The following is a 21,589-nucleotide window of genomic DNA, read 5'->3' on the forward strand; positions in this document are numbered from 1 at the left end:
GATTTATATGGACATAGTGTCCTTGCTAAGGGGAGGCCAAATATGGGTGAAGTTACAATACTACCCTTACCCTTTATAATTTTGATTACCCTAAATCAGTTTTATTCTTTTCATTTCTTCCTTCTTCTCCTCCACAACCATACCGGTTCTCCATCACACCACCAACTCGTCGATTAATTCGTCGTAATCGTCGATTCGAAAATGTCGATTAATCTTCAAACATGGAGCCACCACGGCCGAAACCTAGTCGTACGAAAAACACAAATAGAAAACCCAACAAATATAACCCTGGAATTGCTTTGTTAGTTCAAAAGAAAGAGAAGAGAAAAGCGGTAATATAACCCTGGAATTGCTTTGTTAGTTCAAAAGAAAGAGAAGAGAAAAGCGGTTGAAGAAGAAGAAATCAAAGCCGCTGAAAAAGGAAAAATGACGCGATTGAGAAAGTAAGGGTCTACTTAAACTCACTCTAGTACTTCAGTTTCATATTTGCATGTCAAATTAGGTTAGAAAAATCAAAATTCTGAATTTGCAGTTATTTAGCTGGCAAGGTGTTTGTTCCACGACCTTGCCGACATTTTATAGTTAGGTTTAGTCGGCAAGCTCTTAGGTTGAAGATCTTGCCGACGGTTAATATCTGTAACTGCTACTTACAGGGTCGGCAAGTTATTCAATCTAAGAGCTTGCCGGTGGTAGTTTTTTTTTTTTTTTTTTTTATTTTTTATAGTTGGTGTGTTATAATTTTTTACGCTGCCGGATGTTTTGAAAATAGTTTGCGTCTCCTGATGCCTTAAATTTTGAAAGTCGGAATGGTATTTGAATACCACCCTGCCGATATTGTTTTGATTATAGAGCCTGTCGATTATTGATGTTGAAAATCCTGTGTTCATGTTGTTTATTGATGTTGAAAATCCTGTGTTCATGTTGTCATAAGCCGGCAGGTTATTGGAATAAGATCCTGCCGACTATGGTTTAGCCGGCATGTAGTGTAGATATCAATCCTTCCGACTTTTGTGTCGCCGTCAAGGTTATATTTGTCGACCCTGTCGACTTTTGATTTTTTTTTTAAATTGTTCTTGTTTGGGTCGCAAAAGGGAAATATTTACATGCCGACCGTAAAATTGCTAGCCCAAGATAGTCGGCATATCCTTCATTCAAAGACCCTTCCGGCCTACAAATGGTCGGCGTCTTTTTCATCCGCGGACCTTGCCGCCTATACTTAGTCGACACCTTATTCAAATGTAGACCATGCCGGTGAAATTTATTCGACACCTTATTCAAACGTCGACCTTGCCAACCTTTCAAATTTTCAAAACCAATTTTTTTGATCGAAATCGACCTCATAAGACAGATAAAAGGTTTAATCTCATAATTTCAAAATTTTAATCTAAACTCAATTAATTAACGTAATCAGATTTTTTTAGTGTTAATTAAAAGGTGAAATACGGATATACCCCTATCTTTTATGCCATTTCAAATGTACCCCGTTTTTTTTTGATTTTTGCTAATGTACCCCTGTTTTGACCGTTTTTTCAAAGATGGAAAGTTATCCTCCACGTGGACAGCTCAGTGGCCTTAGAAAGACTGTTTAGTCCTTTTAAAAAAAACAAGATGTTTAGTGTATTGAATTGCCGATTTCAGCTACTAGTTAACTCAGTTCCAGTCCGTGTACAAGGCACTATCTCTTTGACACGTGGCATTCTAAAATTGACCCTGCTATTTTTTTAATAAAAGAAAATACTAAAATTCTAAGGCTAGAAAAGGGAGAAAAAAAATTCCAAGTCAGAAACTAAAGAGGAAAGGAAGAAAATTAAAAAGAAAGTAAAAATAAAGCTAATATTAAAGAGAGTGTCGAGAGCGTCGGTATCAAAAACTCAAAGCTTAAGGGATTCGTCGACCTCCTCCATCTTGCTGCCCTTAGCATCATGTTCAACAAGTTCGGGCATCTCTAGGTCAGCTCTTGTGTCAGTATTATCTTCGTCGATGCTCACACCCAACTTCAACATCCTATGGATTCTTTCGCCGAAGGTAGTTGGCTCAACAATGAATCCCTCAAAGCTTGTGGTTGGCTCAACAATTGAATCCCTGAAATAGAATCTGTAACTCGTGTGCTGCGAACTTCACCACTAATTTTTCCATCGCAGTAATTGGCATCTACAACCGCAGGAACATAATCATCAAGCGTACTCTATACTGACCCATAATACACTATAGTGAAACTAGTCATAAGAAACGGCCATTAAACGATAAACTACTGACATTGCAACTGAGTTGTGGAAAATTCAGCATCATCAATGCATACACTGGACGCGAAGGATGTGAGAATAGTTGCACATCAATGTGAACCACTCAGCCTTGGTGCCTGTAAGTTTCCTAAGTCACTCATCCATGCTATAGATGATAACTCCAGGCATGAGAATATGCTTGGCCAAATAAAATGACTTCTTTGTCAATAGTGTAAAAACTTTCTATAATTAATTAGCTTTCATTCCATTGCCTAACTGATCGATCATGTTACCGTCTAAGATGGTTAAAGGCTTAGTGGAGATGGTGACACTGACACGTGTTCTGAAATCTAATGTACCAGTTAATTACTTAATAAATAATAAGCCATGACACAAGCTCTCGATGAACGCCAATGTGGTCCAGAGATGATGTAGCAAATATCTGTTATCATCAAAGTGAAACATGACATTAAGAAATGCAAGACTTATTTTAAAACTTTGTGATCCAAATTAAATTCACGCATCAAGATATTCAAAAGCAAAGAAAAATATCACAAGAAAAGCTACAACAAAACTGTTCATCACGACCGAGATTCATGGTTCCACTGTATCAGATCAATCAATGTCACAACATGAGCTTATATATAGCAAAACAGAACAATATTATACCATATAACCATGAATAAGCTCGGTGTGATAATGAAAACAACGGGATGATTTCCTTTGAGCCTTATTTAAAAGTAGAAGAGTTGTGACAAACTTAATTATCACATATAAGATATCTAATTGAGACTATCAATATGAGCAGGTAAATTATACCGTCTTGCATCTATATATTGGAATCATCTTCCACATATCACTACAGAGAATCAAATTAACGCAGTATCTAGTATGAAAAGAGCTCTGACATGCTGTCTTTGTGATGGGATAAATCCTAGAGTACTTAACCAAATTAGACTTGTGATACTATTTTATAATCTAAGATGATGAATCATAAATTCTAGGTTTTTACTAAATACCCAATTCATCAATTCATGGAAAGAGCTATAATGAAACCCCTATCATTACTGAAATGAGTAAAGAAAGCAAGAAGAAGTTTACCTTTGTTTCTTTTGGGACTTCTCTCAAACACTTGTTATGCATTTTTGCTGGTGTTGGCCTCAAACCTCCATAGCCTATATAAACCCCAAAATCAGTTGTTATAAAGACCTTGGCGATTCTCAAAACTGAAACTAACCAAATTTAAGCTACAATTTACACATGCTAGAGATAACCCTTCAATTTTCAAGCTTCAATTCTCATAGCATATTACTATGCCCCAAGGAAAATAAGTCTCAACCCTCGTCCTACAAGCTTTTAATTTAACTCTCAATTTTCTTATCCCAATTGAAAATCGCAATCTACATATTTCAATAGCAGTACCCGTCAAAAAAAAATTCGAGCACGGCAAGAACAAATCAGCACCGTCGCCACCAGCAACTTCAAGCGAGAACCCCATCAATAACACAACAGCAACCAAATCATTATGCCGCCAAGCACCATCTCGCCCACTGCCAAATCCTCACCAAAAAATTACCAAATAAACAACGCAAACGCAAACGCAATCAATTGAAACAAACCCCTAAGATTTCTATCGATTTTGCTGAGAGAAGAATAGGTTGTTCAGAACCTGAGAGAAGAACAGAGAATAATAGGAACGAACGATGTGCCTCGAGCTTAATAAGTGACTTCATCTAAAGGGTAAAGTAGTAATCTGTGTTTTCAATTTCTCATCTCAGTCAACGAAAATTTGACCGACTATACGATAAATTGACTAAATTAACAGATTTGGATGGAAAAAATAAAACAGGCCTATATTTATAAAAGTGTAAAAAACAGGGATACATTTGTCTATCGGATATAAAAACTGGCGTACATTTGTTTATAACCCATGAAACAACCGGATGTCTTCAAACTCTGAAAATTTGCAAAACATTATAATTATTTAGATGGACAAGGCCCCCAAGGAAAAAGTTACACCCAACACCTCCTGATGCAGCATGTGCTGTCTATTGTGTTCTTTAATACTTCCTAATTAACAGTGACCTTGTATATTGATAAAGATCAGCTTATCCAAAATCATGGTTTAAGGCAACAGAAATCATGTTAATGTTCTTGCTCTCGGGGAATGAAAATACTGTAAAAAGAAAGGAAAACTCTCGGCAACATAATTACTATATCAAATACCCAGTGATAAATGGGTCTCAAAAAATTAAAAAAATCTGGGTTACCTTTCTAGGATGGTGATTTTTATCGACCTCGGTAGCCATGGTGGTCAAACACAAGTTATAAAGAACAATACCATTGAAGACATGGAACTATCGAATGAAATTCTTCTTCTTCTTTTTTCCTGTTTTTCTTTTTTTACATTTGTAGGAGGGACATTTGAGATCTATGAGCAATTTCCAATCTATGCGGGAGTCGATACTTCAAAATTGATGGCTTATGATGTATTGAGCTTAGATTCCGGGGACACTTAAAAGATAATATTCCAGAAGGAGAATTCATTAACACTGTTACTTCCACACCAATAATGCTAGGTTTAACGGGTATTAATCCCGTGAGAAATCTCGGGACTCACATCACCTGGGACCCACTTTAGCCTTTTCATATCCAAATGTAGAAAAGCATTCCCCTCGTTTGCCCGATCCCCTCACGGGATTTTATCCGATTTTTTTGGGCGTCAACGTAGCATTACTTCTTTCACATTAATAGCATTATTACTTTCTCACTATCTCACATTTTGAACATTATTGTTTCTTAAAGAAAACCAAATGACAATGACGGCGGATTTGAAGTTATCATTCTTGGGATGTTTTCCTCTTACAAAGATATATACACCTATCAAAAATGAGTGTGTTCCGAAATACTAAACCTCGCTATCTACTAATCTTAATTTCTACGAACTTTCAGTGACTAATTTTCAAAGTAGTAAATGGTAACGTATACGTCTCGAAAGTTGCTCATAACATAGCGCTTTGTAAGAGGAACGTATTCTCAGAATATTAGTTTCAAATCCGTTAAAGTTTAGATTTATAAAAAAAAAAAGGAATCCAAAGTGTGAGATAATGTGAGGATAACATTGTGAGTGGATTCTCCCTCCCATTTAAAACATCTATCTTTACTAGTATTATTATAAGGTCTGTTCCTATGGGAAATAGCAAATTTTTCAATTTTCCAAGTCAAGTGGCCTCGCAAACTTGCTGGCCCACTTTGTGAAAAGGGTTGACAGACAGAGTCTCTATCGTCAGCGACAAGGACAGATACTCTGTCACCAAAAATGAACATTCGCAACTGCAGTCAGCTATTGTGAAACATGGTGTAACAAATTTTCGTAACGGAAATGTAGTTGTTGCAAATTTTTGGTCGCAACTGTTTTCACAACAGCTCCGAGCTGTTGCGACCCTTTTGAGTAGCAACAACTAGTAAGCAGTTGCGAAATTTTTACTATAGGTTGCAAAGCCTCGACTAAATCATGAAGACCGGCAAAAATTGATATGGTAAAAAATTAGCAACGGAATTCAGGTGTTGTGGAACTTTAACTATAGTTGCTAACATTCTTGACTTAGTCAACGAGGACTGATTTCTATTTTCCGGTATAAATTTAGCAACAGAAGCCAACTGTTGCTAAATTTTTGCAACAGATAAAGAAAGGTCGGTCTTTATTGACCTGGTCAAAATCCCCCCACCCCCCATTCTATTTTATCCTGCAAACACCCAATGACCCTGAATTCAATCAATCAAGCAATCAAAGCAATCACATTGTGCACCACTTATATTGATAATGATATGTTTAATGATACATGAAAAAAGAGAAGGAAACAACTTATCATTTAGTTTCAAAATGACTCTAACTTAGTTTTCTCTAGATTTCACAAAGACTTTAACTTAGTTTCAGAAGCATAGTGAGTGTATAAGATACAATTTTCTGCATTAAGAGACAACCTACATTTCAAGAAGAAACTCCTATCTGTAACCTAAATGAAGCACCTGATATCAATGCATGGTCAGTTCAACCCATTTGCGTTATACGAAAACCCTGCAACAGAAGTACAAACCATAGTTATTAGATATGTAAGATGAAGAAATGCATTATACTAAATGATATATCATCAAATTATCAACCATACATGTTTTGATAAGAGGCAGAACCAAAATATGGTATATAGTGTGATACAAATTTTTGTAAGTTTTGGCTAATACTGTTGATATATCCAGTAAGTAACATGAGCATGATTACAGGAATAAGAAGATTATAAAGAGTGTTTTCTGCCAAATTTGTCTCTTAACCATAATTAGAGGAAAAAGATAATTATACTTTCTTTGTTAATAATGAGCATACCGAGGATGCCATTGCCATCAACTGCTGAACTAATAAAACTTGAGTGATTTCTTTCCAAATGTACCCACTCTTCCAAATCTGTAGAATTGTTTCAGATAAAATAGTACTTTCAGGACTAGTAAACAGAACTACAAAAAAAAAATCGGCAAATCTGGGAGAACCAACTTACCATGTTGTTTCGATATTGTGAATTGGTTCTTCTGATGTCTGCATTTCGGCTTCTAACAACAACAGTGTACCTTCCTTGAAGACTTGGTATAGATTCAACACTATAATCTTAAGTTCCAACCTCCCTCCACCAACTCCAACCTGACATATTTCAAAAAACAATTCAAGTCATACTTACTTATATCGGAATGTTTCATTATAATGCATGAATAACAATGAAAATGATGTGATAGAGATCACAACGGAAACTTAAGAACATACATATATTCTTTAGTATTATCTATTATATTGAAAGGTGATTGCTTTACCAATCAATACTCATGAGCTCACGATCATTTTATTTGTCGTTTTTGTGAATATTATGTAAGATGGTTATAATATAAGTCTTATGCTCATGATTACAGTTTTATGAATAAATACAAGTCCAATTTTCAAAAATATTCTCATAAAATTTGCATATAGGTTTTCTACATGGCATTATGAATTTATTCAGATGATGACATAAATTATGATTGCAGCTGTTACATATGGATTTTATTGCCGTTAAACATTAGGGGCTACTATAAACAAAGAAAACTTTACCTCTTCTTTAATCTCGCGACATTGAAACACCTATGTTAGGTACATAAATTCTTGATATGGATCAGGAGGAAGAGATGGAGGACTTTTGAGATTGTTGTTGTAGTATACTCCCATAAAGCAATTGCACCACTCGCATGAACATTGAGAGCCCTGACAACTCCCAGATGAGGAATCTCAACACAACCATCTAAAACATGAGTTATATCTACATATATGCCTTCCTATTCATGACCAAGAACCAACACTTGTAAAAAGTTATAAAGCATTTTCAGGTAATGAAAGAAACATCAGCTCAATTTCACTTTTTTAATCCCAGATGTTCATACAAAATTTAACTACGAAGTTGAGTGACTAAAAATCTTTGAGATTGTAATGTACAAGTGAAAGTTGTTAAACAAATTTGGAATTATCTTATTTTAGAAAGATTTGAAAAAGTGGGGTCTAACAACCTCACCCAATATGTCGCTTAACAATCTGTATGGACTAACTCCAATATACTTTTAAGAGAATCAACTAGACAGTCATACTCAATCTTAATAAAAAGTAAATAAAAGAGTTATATCTCAATTTCTCGATTCAATCCTTGTAGGATCAGAATCTCGCAACATTTATGTCTCAGCGAAGTTAACAATGGTATTGCACAAAAGCGTCGCAGAACAATTTCAGAAACGACATCGGCAAGGATCATGAGAAAGGTGTGATAGTATCGCGAAAATTAGAAAGCTTGCGAAGTCAACATTTGTAAGGTTGCGAGAATATCGCAAACCATATCCGAAAATAAAGGACAGATTAGCTGTCATCCACTATGTATTTCCCTTATAAATAGTCATTCGAGTTGTAAAGGAGGGGGAGATCTTTTTGAGTGAGAGATAAGTAAATAGGAGAGAGAAAGTTGAGAGCAGAGATCATTCTTGATTTCTTTATTTTCCTTGTAAGAATATTCAGAAATTAATCAATAAAATTAAGAGTGTAAACCTAAAAATAGGCTGATCAACGATAAAATCACAAGAGGGGTGTATTGTAGGATTTCCTGCAACTACAATCCTCACTCAAGCAAATAGAAAACTGCGAGCCTGATTGAATACAAAAGAAATAACTTGAACGATATCAAAGACCAATGTTCAAGGATCAATCAATTTCAATCAACAACCAAAGGTTGGATTTACCAATTGATCGATTCAACGCACAACCTGTGATATATCAATTATATAACAAAATATAACGCGGAAAAGAAATAGCACAAACACCAGAAGTTTTGTTGACGAGGAAACCGCAAACGCAGAAAAACCCTGGGACCTAGTCCAGATTGAACACACATTGTATTAAGCCGCTACAGACACTATCCTACTACAAACTAACTTCGGCCTGGACTGTAGTTGAACCACAATCAATCTTACACTGATCCAAGGTACAGTTGCGCTCCTTACGTCTCTGATCCCAGCAGGATACTACGCACTTGATTACCTTAGTTGATCTCATCCACAACTAATAATTGTTACGACCCAAAGTCGAAGACTTTAATAAACAAATCTGTCTCACACAGAAAAGTCTATCGGAATAAATAAATCTGTCTCCACAAAAATACCTACGAGTTTTGTTCCATCTTTTGATAAATCAAGGTGAACATGAACCAATTGATATACCAGACTTATATTCCCGAAGAACAACCTAGAAATATCAATCACCTCACAATAATCTTAATCGACTAGCGAAACAAGATATTGTGGAATCACAAACGATGAGACAAAGGTGTTTGTGACTACTTTTGTATCTTGCCTATCAGAGATATAAATCTCAAGCCAATTTTACGATTGTACTCAATCACGATAGAAACAACAAGATCAGATCACGCAACTACAAAGAAAATAGTTGAATATGGCTTCACAATACCAATGAAGTCTTCAAGTCGTTAACCTACAGGGTCTCGAGAGAAACCTAAGGTTAAAGGAGAATCGACTCTAGTTTACACAACTAGTATCATTCAGGAGGTGTGAGGATTAGGTTTCCCAGTTGCTAGAGTTATCCTTTATTTAGTCTCCAAATCAGGGTTTGCAATCTAAGTTACCTTAGTAACAAAGCATTCAATATTCACCGTTAGATGAAAACCTGATTAGATTCAAGCTAATATCTTTCAACCATTAGATCGAACTTAGCTTGTTATACACAAATGAAATGTAACTTCATTTAGGTTTGAGTAACCATACCTAAACGTGTACACCTAGTTGGTTCAACAATAGTTAACCAATGGTTATCCATATGAGCACTTTCATATCAACCTTATTCATCTTCACCATAACTAGTTCAAATGACTCAAATGAACTAGTTAAAGAGTTGCTCAATTGTTTAGACCTCATAGAAGTATACAAGACATAATTGAAACAAAATAAGTTTTGATTCACTCGAATCGATTCATGAAAATTATAGCCACGGTTTGCAAAGATTGCATTCCTTATTATGTATAAATGTTTTAGTTCATGAACAAACCGATTTTAGAAAGTAACCTACCTAAGTATGCAAACGGGTACGCGTACTTAAGTAACCGGATTGAGTTTGTTTTTCACTTTCAAACTCCAGCAGAAATTCACGGACATGAACTTTCCGCCAGTATACGTACGGGTACGCATACTGTCCCGGATTTCCAGCAACCACCAGTACGCATACGGGCACACATACTTTGGGTTCCCGGTTTTGGACTTTTACACAAATGTGAAAACACACTATGCTTATATCCAAATATGGTTACATGTTTTAAACTCTCATTTCAATCATTGAAACATTCTTAGAGGATGTTATATAGTTGTTATCCACAAACTATTTTTCATCAAAGTGATTTTCAAGAAATTGAAATGATCAACATGACTTCGTCACGAGTAAAGATGAAGTTGGCCAAAGCAAAAGCTTACCAACACATATTTCGATAAATAGATAAGCGAGATAAACTCGGCTCGAAATAGCAAATGTGTATAATCGAAATCTTTATAGCAATACGACTTTTGTCTCAAGATAAGAGATAGAATAGATAGACTTTTGAGTGATAGATAAGTTCAAGTCTCCACATACATTTTTGTCGATGAAGTTCCACCAGTTCCTTGAGTAGTTCTTCGTCTTCGCATGATGAACATCGTGGAGTCTAGAGCTCAACTACACTTACTATCCTTGTCTGGGACTTAGCTATAGAAATCAAGACTTATAGTTTTGGCAACTAAACTTGACAAACAAGTTTGAGATAGCAACGCTTGCGAATTCGACTGAGCAGTGCTCTAACAATCTCCCCCTTTGTCAATTTTAGTGCCAAAACTATAAATACATATGAAATACAAAATAAATAAACTTTGCATCTTTTCATCCACATGCTTGATGTCCTTGATTCTTCAACATTACTCGAAATCTTCGTCAATTCCAAGTACTCCAATGATTCCAAAGATATTCAATTCAACATCATCGTTGTTGAAGATCCGTAGCCATAACAATGAGAAAACAAAAGCTCTCAATCATTGTTATACAATGTCATAGTATTATTACACAACATCAAAGTTCAATTGTATCACAACTTCGACAATAATACTATGGTGATATGTATCATTCCCTCTTAGTCAATACTCCATCTCACATGAAAACCACTCCCCCTTACATAATGATCCGAAAACCATATGTATTTGTAGTGTGAACTACACATTAATTCTCCCCTTTTTTGTCAATAAAATTGGCAAAGGTACGAAAAATAGTGGGATCCTAATGAAATTTCCATAGAGACACTTCATGACCAAAAGAAAGTACATATCAACTTGTTTAGATGCAATCATATAGCCGAAACTAAATGCATTCATCAAGGAGTTTATAAAGATACAAGATAACCCCTATAATATTCCACAGCCGCACTCCCCACAAAGATTTGGCAATTAAGCACAAGTTTAATTAAAAACTCTCCCCCATAAAATGTCATTCCCGAAAGAACAACAAGAGCGACCTTTCTTTCATAAGTAAAGAAGGATTTCTTTTGGATATTAACAAATCACATGAAACATGAATTTGTATCCAAAAATCTCAATTAAATTAACCACAAGAGAACCTATGATTAATTTAATTGGAAATGCTCACATGACAGAACTTACGGAGCCGCATAGTATTTACATAAGAAATATGGATCAGGATAGATCAATACTGCGGAATAAACAAAGATTCATTTTATTTATCATCACCATTTGCACAATGACATATGATAGACTTAATCTTTATAAACAAAAGCTCATCCTATCTTCCATCAATATTTGCATAATGACATAATAGGCTTATCTTTTGTTTGTCAAAAGTTCATTCAATCCTTTATCAATACTTGCATATCGACATACGAAAGACTTAACTTTTGAAAACATATGGGATAGTCATAGTTCACAGATGCAAACACACATATCCCATAACAAGTTGCAATATATGAAACCATAAAGATTAATACTGCAAAATCATCTTCCGAATAAACTTTAGAATTTAAATTAATAAATCTAAAAAGATTGCAAGATGAAAACGTTGGACATAACTGTGTAATCACAATAATGGCTATTCCAAAACCTAGTTATCCTTCTTAAATCACAAGAATAAATTCTCATAAGAAGTTTCCTAGACATTATTTAATTAAGAGACAACTCTTAGAGAACATAATTTAAAAAATATCAAACATGGTTAGCAATCAGAGATTGAACATGGACGAGTTCATCAGTTGCTTTCTTCAGTTCGTTTTTCAGAAATTCAAGATTCTTTGTTGCAATTCCAAGTTGTTCACGTACGACCTCAAAATCTCGAAGAAGATTTCCTACCAGTTGTGATGACATCTGAACTGGTAGTTTGTTTTCATGATCAACAACATGATAATAGTTTATGAAAACAGGGTTCTCATGAAACTTGATAGCCTTTCCCTTCTCAACTTCATCTTCCTTGTTGCATCCATCCATTGTGCACACACACAAAAAATTCAGGAAAAGTTTTTGACGTTACAGAACATGTATGTATCAAAAGGTGCATGTTACACACATATATATATGAGTGGTTTATAGAAAACCCTAGTGTTAGAGCATAGCTCGGTCGACCTCGCATGCGTTGTTATATCAAGTATGTTTGTCAATGTTAGTGATCAAAACTATGAGTCTTGATTTCTAGTCTATTATAGCTAAGTCTCGGACTAGGATAGAAAAGTGTAGTTGAGCTCAAGGACTTCATGGCGATTCATCATACAATGACGAAGATCTACTCAAGGAACCGTGGAACTTCATCAACAAAAAGGTATGTGGAGACTTGAACTTATCTGTCACTCAAAAGTCCATCTATTCTATCTCCTACTTCTTATGAGACAAAAAGTCGTATGCTATATAGACTAGATCATACGCATTTGACATTTCGAGTTGAGTATTCACTATTTATGTTTTTCTCGAAATCGTGTGTTGGTAAAGCGTTTCGCTTTGATCAAGTTTATCTTCACCTAGTGACGAATGTCATGAAAAGTTTCAATTACTTTGAGAATTGCTCTGACATGAAACGGTCTGTGAATAACGGCTATATAACGTCCTCTGAGAATGTCTCAATGATTGGAATGAGAGTTTAGATAACATAACCATGTATTCCTTAATCCGAAGTTTTCGAACTTTGTTGATTGAGAGAAACCGGAGGAATTGGCTTTGCCAAGTACGCGAACTCAGTTTGCGAACTCAGTCCGCGAACTGACGGAAGTTCTCTTGCCGAGAATTTCTGCTGGGATTTTCCAAAAACTCATTTGCGTGTTTAGTCCGCGAACTGGCGGATGTCTCTTTGCCGAGATTTTCTGTTGAGTTTGGAAAACTCTGCCGGTTGCCTTAAGTCCGCGAACTTGTTTGTGAGCTTAAGTGGTTATGATCTAAAGATGTGCTCTGAATATGAAACTTAAATTACTAAGGAATGTTGTATGCAAACCGTGGCTATAAAAGTTCATGAGTCGATTCAATCGAATCGAATCATCTTTGTTTCAATTATGTCTTGTGTAGTTACATAAGATCTCATAGCAATTGAACAACTCTCTAACTAGTTCATTTGAGTCAATTGAACTAGTTATGGTGAAGAAGAACTAGGTTAATATGAATTGCTCATATGGTTAACCTTTTGGGTTACTATGTTGAACCAACATACACGTACACGTTTGGGCATGGTTTTCACAAACCCAGTAAACGTCTGACCAAGTGTGTGTGACAAGCTAAGTTTTCGATCTAACGGTTGAGAAATATTAGCTTGAATCTAAATCAGGTTTTCATCTAACGGTGAATATGGATTGCTTTGTAACTAAGGAAAAACCCTGATTTGAAGGCTATATAAAGGAGACATCTAGCATTGCGCAAAACTAATCCCCACACGTCTGTGTGATACTAGTGCGCTCGCTAGAGTCGATTCTCCTTTAACCTTTGGTTTTCTTCTCTAAAACCAAGTTAGCGACTTAAAGACTTCATTGGGATTGTGAAGCCAGACCGATACTACTTTTATCATAGTTGTGTGATCTGATCTTGCATCTTCTATCGTACGAGTACAATCTTTGATTGGCTTGAGATCGTGAGAGTTCTCCGATAGGCAAGATAAAGAAGTCACAAACATCTTCGTCTCACTGTTTGTGATTCCTTAACAAACCGCTTGTGTAGTCAAGAAGGATTGTTGAGAGTTGATTGATTAATCTAGGTTGTTCTTCGGGAATATAAGACCGGATTATCAATTGGTTCCTGTTCACCTTGATTTTATATCTTAAGACGGAACAAAAACCCAGGGTTTTTCTGTGGGAGACAGATTTATCCTTTGATAGATTTTTCTGTGTGAGACATATTTGTTTATTATCAAGTCTGCGATTTTGGGTTGTAGCAACTCTTAGTTGTGGGTGAGATCAGCTAAGGGAATCAAGTGCGCAGTATCCCGCTGGGATAAGAGACGTAGGAGTACAACTGTACCTTGAATTAGTGGGAGATTGATTGGGGTTCAACTATAGTCCAGTCTGAAGTTAGCTTGTAGTAGGATACTGTATGTAGCGGCTTAATATAGTGTGTGTTCAACCTGGACTACGTCCCAGGGTTTTTCTGCATTTGCGGTTTCCTCGTTAACAAAACTTCTGATGTCTGTGTTATTTCTTTTCCGCAGTATATTTTATATAATTAAAATAATACAGGTTGTGCGTTAAGATCATCAATTGGAAATCCAACCTTTGGTTGTTGATTGATCCTTGGATATTGGTCTTTGGTACCGTCCAAGTTATTCCTTGTATTTGATAAAGACTCGCTATTGTTTTTAGCTTGAGTAAAAATCAAATCAAGTGAGAGATATTAACTCCTTAAGATACTTTAATCTAGATTGAGTCTGACTGTCTAGTTGATTCTCTAGCAAAGTATTTCGGAGTTAGTCCATACAGATTGCTAAGCGAAATATTGGGTGTTGTTGTTAGACCCCCGCTTTTTCAATTGGTATCAGAGCAGGCAAACACATCAAAGACCTCATCAGTCTGTGTTTGTAGTGATATGACTCTATGGACAATAGTACTATCTCTGATAAACGCGTCACCAGTAATAAAGATTCTCTCTCGTGTAATACTATTAAAGAGAAAATCTTTTCAATCTCGAATACAGAAAAACCTTGTGGTTCGACGAGACAGATAAACAATGGCATGTGTGTTTTTGATCTCCCTTCCAAAGAGACCTTCTCTTCCAATGAATGGGATAAGCTGAAGAGAGTAATTTGATTCTAAACCTTGTTAGAATTCAAGCTGTCAGATTGGATCAGTTGAAACACCATGTCAATGTTCTCCTTGGTATTGTAAGAAATTGCAAAGTCCATGGCGATGCTGAAGATCAATCTTCATGCTTAACTCTTGAGGATTGCCTCGAAAAAGAATCCTTGGATATTGAACGTCGTTTGAATAAACTCTCCGTTCAAGGGTGTTCAAAGCAATCTAACATATCAAGAACTTCTGATGCTTTACTATCGGAAGTAAAAGCAGGTGTTCCTAATGTTACCACCAAACTTGGGACATTATGTAAAAGAGACAAATCTTCTGATGATAATATTAAGACAACATCCTCAAATCATTCTTATGATCAAAAGGTATGTCTGGTCTGTGAGACCAAGAGTTCTGTTAGACAAAAGAGAAACTCTAAGTTTAATAAAGGCTCCTTAGTTCAACTGCAACACACCCTAGATTTGATTCTCAAAGGTGTGACTGACATCCGTATGATTGAGCCAATTGGCTTTCGTACATATCCTTTGTATGCTACCAGGAAAGTCAGTACAATGAGTTCCTCCAATGTCCAAGGGCATAATAGACGTCTTAATAAACATCGTCCTAAGGAGGTTCAACGCCATGTCTCTAAAAGCAACCTTGTTCCTGTTGAGAAAGTCATCCAGAAGAAAGGAAAATCGATGAGATGAGAAAAGACATTAAAGAGATAATTGTAAGATACAAAGAGCTTATCAACAGATTATCTTCTTCCTCATGTCAAGACACTTCTGGTAAGAATTCTAACTATGTCTCTTATTTTGATGACAGTAAATTTTATGATAATTTCTCATGTAAGACAGGATCCTTCTCTAAGACTAAGAGGAAAAGAAAACTTAACCAAAAACACAAAACTCTTAATGAGCCTATGGCTCGTACTTGTGTTAATTAATCACAAGTTTCGAGAGCTTACTCATAAAAAAACCCTGTTGAGTAAGTTTGTGTTAAAAACAAGTATACTTATTGCTTGCATCTGATAAGTTAGACGATTTTCTTATTGTCCATAGCAAAACTTATGTTGACAGATCCGCCAAGAACAATTATTGGTTAAGTCAAAAGATTTTGTTGCATAGAGTCTTAAAATTTGTGTTTAGGTCATGTTTTCAAATGTTTGAAGGACTTTATTTCTTGGGTATTTGTTGTACTCGAATGGATTCCGTTCTGGACCGAGTCAGCAGTTTATTTGAAACCCTAAATTGTTGTCCCCAAGGATAAAATATCCAACCTCTTAGGGTTACAAGTCACGTACGTGTACCTCTGGTGGATTTTGGATTTTCAAAGAATGTATTCCTCCTCTTCTTGCTATGGTGGTTTCGGAAAAGGATTTCTTGACAAAAGTGTTGAGGTTGATTCCAGGAGGAAGAGAACACTTGTAGATGAAGATCATCCCAATGTTTCATGCTTCTTTGCTTATTCTCATGAAGATGTTGAGAAGGATGATATGATCTATGTTGAAGTCGTTCATGACTTTCTTAAGTACTTTGGGGAAGAAAAACAACAACTTGTTGATACTTTAAAAGGTCTTGATAAGGTGAAAACTGAGTTGGAAAAGGTTGTGTCTGACCTTGGTCTCATAAAATCTCAAATCAATGATCTTTGTAAATAGAATCATCTCTCTGATGAAGCAGAGAAGGTTGGCGTTCATAAGCCCGAAGACTCCATGTCTTGTGAGGATCCTGTACTGCCCATATCCCTATTCGCTGTCAGGAAAACGATGGAGTCTGATTCCCTCTAGCTTGTATTTTTGTTGCCTAGTATGTCTTCTTTTTGGATTAGTTGGAAGAATAACTAGTGCTTTGAATAGCGAAGATTGTGACTACACATGGCTATTTTTTTCATCTTCTTATGTTATTTTTTAGGTTTATTGTTTTTAAATTCTTAAAATATTTGGAGGATGATATTATTGCAGTATTAATCTGTTTTGAAGTATTGCAATATTTTTATGAGATATGTATTGTTTGCGTCCGTGAACTTGAAGGTCCCATATTGTGTCAAAAGTAAAGTCGTTCATAAATTGATATTCGTATTGATGAAAGGACGAATGGACTTTTGAAAATTACAAAAGTTATGCCTATGCAGTCATTTATTTGATGGAAAATATGATGAAATCTTTTGTTTGACAAGGATAAAGTCTATTATGTCGTTATGCAAATAGTGATGGAAAATAGAATAGATCCTTGTATGTTATCCACGGTATTGATCTTCATTGATACATTTTGTTATGTTTTACCATGAAGGCTCCATTGTGTATCTTATGTTGAGCACCTTACAACTATGTCGATTAATATTGGCCTTGTTGGTTGTTCCATAAGATGCTATGTGTTGAGCATTCTTGAACTAAATTTATCATCTTGATGGGTCATTTAGTCATTTGCTCCGAAAGTCTTCTTTTGTCGAGCAAAATCTTTTGACAATTAAATTGATTGCTTCGGTGATTAGTTTGGTTGTGTATTCCAATTAGATTAATTATAGGTTCTCTTGTAATTAATCTAGTTGAGTTTTTCATATATTCCATAAGTTCTTGTGTTGAGTATATGAACGGCTATACTAATCATGTTCTATTGGTTGATGTAGTCGTATATTCCGTAAGGTTTTCCTTATGTTGAGTATTTGAACGATTAAGGTAGTCATCTCCGTGTGGTTATCTTAGTCGTAGCTCCGTGAGTTTTCTTATGTTGAGCACAATCAATTAAATTGATCACTTTGTGGTTTGATTTAGTTGCGTATTCCGATTAAATTAATCATGGGTTTACTTGTGATTAATTTGGTTGAGTTTTGGATATAAAAAATCATTTCCATGGTTTTTGGTGTCCAATTAAAAATCCTTCTTTTCTTTCGAAATTAAGGTCGCTCTTGTTGTTCTTTCGAGAATGACATCAAATGGGGGAGAGTTCTTTTGAACTTGTGCTTAATGGTAATATCTTGTGGGGTGTGCGGCTGTGGAATTTTATAGGGGTTATCGTGAATCTTAAAACTCCTTGATGAATGCATTTAGCTTCGGCTTTATGATTGCATCTAAATTAAGTTGGTATGTATTTTTATTTTAGTCTATGAAATATCTCTTGTGGAAATTTCATTATGATCCCGTTCTTTTACCTTTGCCAATTTTATTGACAAAAAGGGGGAGAAATAATGTAGTTCACACTACAAATACATATGGTTTTCAGATCATTGTGTAAGTGGGAGTGGCTTCCATGATCGAGATGGAGTATTGACTAAGGGGGAGTGATACATATCATCATAGTATTGTTGTTAAAGTCGTGATGCAATTGGACTTTTATGTTACATAATGATACTATGACACTGTATAATAATGATTGAGAATCTCAATTTCTCTCATTGTTATAGCTACGGATATTCAACAACGGTGGTGCTAAACTTACAACCTTTGGGATCATTGGAGTACTTGGAAAGACGAAGATTTCAAGGAACGTTGAAAATTAGACTATGGAATAGGAGCCACTAAAGTTTATCTTTTTTGTATTCCATATGTATTAATAGTTTTGTCACTAAAATTGACAAAGGGGCAGATTGTTAGAGCATAGCTCGGTCGACATCGCATGCGTTGTTATATCAAGCATGTTTGTCAATGTTAGTGATCAAAACTATGAGTCTTGATTTCTAGTCTATTATAGCTAAGTCTCGGACTAGGATAGAAAAGTGTAGTTGAGCTCAAGGACTTCATGGCGATTCATCATACAACGATGGAGATCTACTCAAGGAACCGTGGAACTTCATCAACAAAAAGGTATGTGGAGACTTGAACTTATTTGTCACTCAAAAGTCTATCTATTCTATCTCCTACTTCTTATGAGACAAAAAGTCGTATGCTATATAGACTGGATCATACACATTTGACATTTCGAGTTGAGTATTCACTACTTATCTTTTTCTCGAAATCATGTGTTGGTAAAGCGTTTCTCTTTGATCAAGTTTATCTTCACCTAGTGACGAATGTCATGAAAAGTTTCAATTACTTTGAGAATTGCTCTGACGTGAAACGGTCTGTGAATAACGGCTATATAACGTCCTCTGAGAATGTCTCAATGATTGGAATGAGAGTTTAGATTACATAACCATGTATTCCGTAATCTGAATTTTTCGAAATTTGTTGATTGAGAGAAACCGGAGAGATTGGCTTTGCCAAGTCCGCGAACTGACGGAAGTTCTCTTGCCGAGAATTTCTGCTGGGATTTTCCAAAAACTCGTTTGCGTGTTTAGTCCGCGAACTGGCGGAAGTCTCTTTGCTGAGATTTTCTGCTGAGTTTGGAAAACTCTATCGGTTTCCTTAAGTCCGCGAACTTGTTTGTGAGATTAAGTGGTTATGATCTAAAGATGTGCTCTGAACATGAAACTTAAATTACTAAGGAATGCTGTATGAAAACCGTGGCTATAAAAGTTCATGAGACGATTCAATCGAATCGAATCATCGTTGTTTCAATTGTGTCTTGTGTAGTTACATAAGATCTCATAGCAATTGAACAACTCTCTAACTAGTTCATTTGAGTCAATTGAACTAGTTATGGTGAAGAAGAACTAGGTTAATATGAAGTGCTCATATGGTTAACCTTTTGGGTTACTATGTTGAACCAACATACACGTACACGTTTGGGCATGGTTTTCACAAACCCAGTAAACGTCTACCCAAGTGTGTGTGACAATCTAAGTTTTCGATCTAACGGTTGAGAAATATTAACTTGAATCTAAATCAGGTTTTCATCTAACGGTGAATATGGATTCCTTTGTAACTAAGGCAAAACCCTGATTTGAAGGTTATATATAGGAGACATCTAGCATTGTGCAAAACTAATCCCCACACGTCTGTGTGATACTAGTGCGATCGCTAGAGTCGATTCTCCTTTAACCTTTGGTTTTCTTCTCTAAAACCAGGTTAACGACTTAAAGACTCCATTGGGATTGTGAAGCCAGACCGATATTAATTTTATCATAGTTGTGTGATCTGATCTTGCATCTTCTATCGTACGAGTACAATCTTTTATTATCTTGAGATCGTGAGAGTTCTCCGATAGGCAAGATAAAGAAGTCACAAACATCTTTGTCTCACTATTTGTGATTCCTCGACAATCCGCTTGTGTAGTCAAGAAGGATTGTTGATAGGTGATTGATTAATCTAGGTTATTCTTCGGGATATAAGACCGGATTATCAATTGGTTCCTGTTCACCTTGATTTTATATCTTAAGACGGAACAAAAACCTAGGGTTTTTCTGTGGGAGACAGATTTATCCTTTGATAGACTTTTTTGTGTGAGGCAGATTTGATTATTATCAAGTCTGCGATTTTGGGTTGCAGCAACTCTTAGTTGTGGGTGAGATCAGCTAAGGGAATCAAGTGCGTAATATCCTGTTGGGATCAGAGGCGTAGGAGTACAACTGTACCTTGAATTAGTGGGAGACTGATTGGGGTTCAACTATAGTCCAGTCCGAAGTTAGCTTGTAGTAGGCTAGTGTCTGTAGCGGCTTAATATAGTGTGCATTCAATCTGGACTGGGTCCCGAGGTTTTTCTGCATTTGCGGTTTCCTCGTTAACAAAACTTCTGGTGTCTGTGTTATTTGTTTTCCGCATTATATTTTATATAATGGAAATAATACAGGTTGTGCGTTAAGATCATCAATTGGAAATCCAACATTTGGTTGTTGATTGATATTGATTGATCCTTGGATATTGGTCTTTGGTACCGTCCAAGTTATTCCTTGTATTTGATAAAGACTCGCTATTATTTTTAGCGTGAATAAAAATAAAATCAAGTGAGAGATATTAACTTCTTGAGATACTTTAATCTAGATTGAGTCTGAATGTCTAGTTGATTCTCTAGCAAAGTATTTCGGAGTTAGTCCATACAGATTGCTAAGCGAAATATTGGGTAGTATTGTTAGACCCCCGCTTTTTCACCTTGGGTTACTCGTATATATTTCGTACGGGTCTGGTGTACGTGCACTTATAGTTGCAAACTTGGTACAAGACCAAGAAAGTAATGGAGACGAATTTAGAAGTAGTCTTGATAAAACTCAAAGATACATTCTAAACGAATTGACGACAGCCTTAGTTCAAAAGAACATAAGATAATTTTTGATGAAAAACAACTAATTGGTCAATGGGAAGAGGACAGAAATCCTTCAAGGCAATCAACAAAGAAGCATTCTCAAGAGTGGAGATCAAAAATATTACACCGGAGAAAAGCTCAACAGTTTTGTGATCAACATTTCGTAAAGGGAAAAGATAATGAAAAGAATAATATCACAACGACTAATTTCTCAAGACAAAATATCTTCTTGAGAATTATGAGAATCCTCCTCGTAACTATGGGAGGACACTACATTGAGCAGTCAAGTCGTATTTTGATGAACATTTTGCTCATCAAGAATATTGACTTCTTCTCTCTTTACTTCATGAAGATTTTCAGAAAAATCAATAGGAATAGTCGAAAGAGATTTAAACATTGGAGAACAAGG

The sequence above is a fragment of the Papaver somniferum genome, chromosome 1 (genome assembly GCF_003573695.1).
Source record: "Papaver somniferum cultivar HN1 chromosome 1, ASM357369v1, whole genome shotgun sequence".
In the NCBI taxonomy this organism is placed as follows: Eukaryota; Viridiplantae; Streptophyta; class Magnoliopsida; order Ranunculales; family Papaveraceae; genus Papaver; species Papaver somniferum.